Source organism: Pristiophorus japonicus, chromosome 8 (assembly GCF_044704955.1).
Source record: "Pristiophorus japonicus isolate sPriJap1 chromosome 8, sPriJap1.hap1, whole genome shotgun sequence".
NCBI lineage: Eukaryota > Metazoa > Chordata > Chondrichthyes > Pristiophoridae > Pristiophorus > Pristiophorus japonicus.
Window position 1 is genome coordinate 220957088 of NC_091984.1, and position 5448 is coordinate 220962535.

Sequence of the window (5448 nt, forward strand, 5' to 3'; positions counted from 1 at the left end):
TTTCGAGGTTGACGAGACTGAGATTCGGGGGTGAGTGAGTGAGTGATTTGGGGGTGAGTGAGGGAATGGTGAAAGTCAGACAGTTTTGAAGCTTGAGGCAAGGCAATGAAGGATAGGGCTTGTCATTTGTTTGTGTGGGAGTCAGAGCAGCAAGAGGTGGGTGTGGCAGAAGGAAAATGGTGAAATGAATCTTGAGTGCTGATTCCTTGTATGAATGCATGGAACGAGAAAAAGAAGTGAAGATCAGCCGTATGTCCGTTTAAGTAAAGAGAAAGCCAGGGTGTCAATGCCTGCGGCCACACTAGTCTGAAAACGCCCGATCTCGTCTGATGTCGAGAAACTAAACAGAGTCAGGCCTGGTTAGTACTTGGATGGGAGACTGCCTGGGAATACCAGGTGCAGTAGGCTTTTGCTGCCATCCACAGGCTGCTCATGCTTCTGCACACATAGTGCCGTTGATCCATCAACAACCTTTTTGCTGCTCTCTCTCTCACTTTGCTTTCACCATTTCTTTCCTGCACGTTCTCCTGCTGCTACACAAATGTGAGGTGTTCTACTTAGGGGGCGAAAGAACGCAGAACAACAAAATAAGATAGCAAAAGTCCACATGCTGGCTAAGGGGGCACCAGGACGCAGCAGCAGAGATGTATTTACAATATACATCATTTCGATAATTTGGATGAAGAAATTGAGTGTAATATCTCCAAGTTTGCAAGGAATTGCCCAATCCAAAGAAAGGGGGAGTAAAAACGTGGGACCAATTGGACCGCTTAAGAAATATATATCAACTTCATCCCTGGGACGGAGTGCAAGTTTTGACCATAATGGTGCCAAAAACACAGGGAAGAAAATTGCACGACAAGGTAGAAGAAGCTTTGGGGCAGGATGAGCAAGATTTAGATGCAGGATGGGAGGCGATTAAACACTGGCTGCAAGCCTTCAGTCCAGCTAAGACAGACTGGGGAAAAATTGCAGCCTGCCAACAGAAAGGAACAGAGGAGGTCCTGGAGTATGACGAGTGGTTTAGATGCACGTGGCTAGAACATTCGGGTATGAATAATACGGATGAGGAAATGGATGAACAAGTGTTTGGAGCCCTGAAAGCAGCTTTCGTGGCAGGTCTAAAGCCAGAACTGTTCAAAATGCTTAAGGTAGTGTTACCGGACTGGGAAGGTAGAGGAACTACCTTTGCAGCATTGGTGGATCGATGTAACCAATTAGATCGGGATATGGGAGCTAAAGTCCGAGCTGTACAGGCTATGGGATGGAAATCCCAGGATTCCGATAAACAGTCATTAGGAAAATTACCCGGAAAATGTCATTATTGTGGGAAAGGTGGTCACTGGGCCAAGACGTGCAGGGCAAAACAGAAAGGTCGTGGCCGGGGAAGAGGACGCAGCCAGGGATACAATTCAGCCAACAAGCCAGGCTTGTCACAAGGTAACGACCTCATAGAAGCATTTAAGCGACTGACAATACAACAACAGAAGGAGTTACTTGGGATAGCAAAAAACGATTAGAGCCCACCCTGGCCCCCCTCCTCGCACTAATACAACAAAGGGAAGATGGGCTATATATAACTGTGAGGGTGGGCGATAAGGTGTGGACTGTCTTTTAGACACAGGGGCGGAATTAACATGCTTACCCCTACAATATGGAGATTTTTTGCCGTTGGATGGTAGGGCATGTACAGCCTATGGAGTTGGGGGCCATAAAATGGAAATTAAAAGGACAACACCGGTATTTATAGGGCTGGGTCCACATGAACTAACCACGCCGGTCTGGATAGGCCCAGTAGATCAACTCCTTTTGGGAATGGACGTTCTAATCCAAGTAGATTCATCGTTGCATTTCGAGGATGGTCGGGTGACATGGTCAATTAGAACTTTGAAGGAAGAAGAATTGAAGGAACACCCGATATTGGCTAAAGATAAGAACAATTGTGGCCTACTCCAGATGGAGCCTGCATCATTTACCGGGACCAAGCCTCCATGCACTAAACAGTATCCCATCAGTCCAACTGCCATTGCGGGAATCTTACCGGTTATTCAGCAATTGGAGAAACAAGGGGTGCTTATTAAAATGCATAGCTCCTCCAATAGCCCCATGTGGCCGGTACAGAAATCTAATGAAACTTGGCGTTTGACTGTTGATTATAGGAAAGCTAACCAGTGTATTGATCAAAAATCTCCTTTGGTCGCAGATCCCTCCACCATTTTTAATGCCCTCAAACCGGAACATAAATATTTCTCGGTTATAGATATGGCCAACGGATTTTGGTCGGTGCCTCTGGCACCGGAGGTTCGACAGTGGTTTGCTTTCACGGTCCAAGGACAACAGTATACTTGGACCCGGTTACCACAGGGTTTTCACAACTGCCCTACGGTATTTCACATGGCTTTACAAAGCCATTTGCGAGAATTACCTCCCCTGTCATCCACAGTCATCCAATATGTAGACGATATCCTGCTAGCTTCAAACACGGAAGAACAGCATGAACATGATTTACGAGCTTTGCTGGATCACCTTCGGCTGAAAGGACATAAAGCCAGCATCGACAAAGCACAAATATCCCAAGAAGAGTTTTATACCTGGGACAAAAGATTTCACAAGGAAAGAGAGAACTTACCCAGGATAGAACTGCAGCCATTCGGGCTGCTAAAAAACCCACCACTATTCAGGAACTAAGGTCTTTTTTGGGATTGTGTAACTTTAACAGAAATTGGATTGACTCCTTCACACCGCTTGCTCAGCCACTGAATGATATTTTAAAGGGGAAACGTGCCTCTAAAGAAGCCATCACCCTCACAAAAGAACAGCAAGAGGCCTTCCTGAGTTTGAAAAAGGCTTTGTGTTCGACACCGGCTCTGGGAATCCCCGACAGTGGTAAGCCATTTACCCTGTTTGTCCATGAGAAAGAAGGATATATGACAGCTATACAGACACAAGAACATGGGGATCGGCAAAGACCTATTGGCTATTATTCGGCAAAACTGGATGCGATAGCCCTCGGATGGGGAAGTTGCCTAAGGGCCATGGAAGCTACATGTCAAGCGGTAATAACCACTGCGGGTGTAGTCCTCGACCAAAAGCTGATTGTCAAGTGTCCCCACACCGTACACGCTTTGCTGTCTATGAATAGAATGTCTCAGGTGACAGCAGCAAGATGGACCCGCTGGACAGCAGTTTTGGAAGCTCCTAATCTCCATATCATCCGGGCCAGCCCAGTTAATCCTGCAACTATGCTCCCGATGTCAGAATCGAGGGAGCAAGAGGGGGGAGAATGTGAAGAGCATGACTGCGTGGAGATTTTAAAAGAAACAGAAGAAGCAGCCTTAGCAGCAGAGGAGCCTCTGCACAACCCAGACCTCATCCTGTTTACAGATGTTTGTTGACAATGGTACCAGAAAAGCAGGATGGGCAGTTACAACCTTATATGAGGTAGTGGCAAAAGGATGTTTACCCTCAGGAACGTCAGCACAACAGGCCGAGTTACGGGCCCTGTCAGAAGCATGTCGAATAGCAGAAGGACAGACAGCTAATGTCTACACAGATTCGCGTTATGCTTTTGGAGTCGCTCATGACTTTGGTATGTTATGGCGGAAAAGAGGATTCCTCACTGCTGCTGGTACACCTATCCGAAATGGAAAAGAAGTCCGAGACTTACTGGAGGCCACACAATTACCTCAGGAAGTGTCCATCCTGATGTGTAAGGCCCATACCAAGGAAAATACCACAGAAGCACAGGGAAATGCCCTAGCCGACCAGGCAGCTAAAGATGCCGCCTCACAGGGCGTTCCTCCAGAAGAACCAACACAGATGTGCAGATTGAAGCACTCAGGACTCTGACACGAGACCTTCAAACAATGCAAGGCGAGTGCTCCCGAGAGGAAAAATGGACATGGATTGAGGCAAGAATTAAGCTATGTGAAGATGGTGTCTGGAGACAAAGAGTTACCGACAAACCAGTCGCGTCACAAGCGCTTATGCCTTTTTTAGCCCAACAGATCCACTCGTGGGGACACTTGGTCTCACAACAGATGACGGCACGGTTCCAGAAAAGCTGGTGGGGTCAGGGATTTTAAAAACATGCCCAGCTGGTAGCAGACTGCTGTGTGGTCTGCCAGAAAAATAATTCTGGACCCATCACGGTAATGCCCCAACTGAGGCCCCCTGCCCCTGTCGGACCATTCCAGCATCTGCAGGTTGATTATATATCTCTTCCTTCATGCCAAGGATACACTAACATTCTTGTCATGGTCGACAGATTCTCTAGATGGTAGAAGCTGTCCCAACTAAAAGAGCCACAGCCAATCACACTCAAAGGTCTTGTGTAAGGATTACATTCCCCGATGGGGAGTCCCGAGTAGCATTGACCCAGATCAGGGAACACACTTCACAGGTGCTGTCTGCCAAGAAGTCTGTAGGTTACTGAACATTACGTGGGATTTACACTGTCCTTATCATCCACAATCATCAGGACAAGTAGAGCGAATGAATCGAACTCTGAAACAACGACTTGCCAAATATCACCAAGAAGGAACACCATGGCCCCAGGCACTACCAATAGTGCTATGTAGCATTAGGGCAACCCCGAACAGAACTACAGGTCTAAGCCCATTTGAAATTATAACAGGAAGACCCATGTCGCTGCCAGGAACTATCGATTTACGGAAAGCTGATGTTCACTTAATGAGTGACACTTTGTTATCATACTGTCAGAACGTAACCAATGCTATTAGTTCTGTTTCCCGACAGGTATCGGAAGCTTGGGGTAATCCACCCGAAGGAGGACACGACATCATCCCGGGAGTCTGGGTGTATGTGAAAAAGTTGCATAAAGAACCTTTGGGTGCCAAGTGGGAGGGACCTTATCAAGTGTTATTGACCACCCAGGCAGCTGTTAAAGTCCAAGGAAAGAAAGCCTGGATCCACGCTTCACACGTTAAACGAGCACCCGTAACTGAAGCTGAAATCTAATAAGGACAATTACTTTTTGCGAAAATGTATAAATTTACTGTATTACTGATTGTAGGTATTCTAGGCATAGGCCTACTTCTTACTAGCTGACCCTCTGCACCAAAGGGAAATAGTAGGGTAGCAAGGGAATTACATGTAAATACCTTTTTATATATGTCATACATTTATGCCAAACAAGTTAACATTTCTAGTTGTTGGGTGTGTACGCATATTCCTATTCACTCAAATGGAGGGATTCCCTTGAGGCCAGTTCCCTTGAATATCTCGGAAATGGCTGAGTGGATAATTAATCAAAACCATACAGGCAATGCGTTTCAGGATCCGGAAAACTGGGCATGTAAATGGAAGTCAGCAGGTTACAATCTGACTACCTTTGAAGGGGGATACCAACCGTGCTACAATAATTCCAAACGGCCCCCATTTTTTGTTATCACTAATACAACGGGAATAGGAAGACCGGGGGAATCG

At 46.5% G+C, this 5448-nt stretch overlaps 1 pseudogene; it reads left to right on the forward strand.

Annotated features, from left to right (window-relative positions):
- The first annotated feature begins 288 nt into the window (after positions 1-288).
- On the forward strand, positions 289-408 carry LOC139269809 (5S ribosomal RNA; annotated as a pseudogene).
- The last annotated feature ends 5040 nt before the right edge of the window (positions 409-5448 follow it).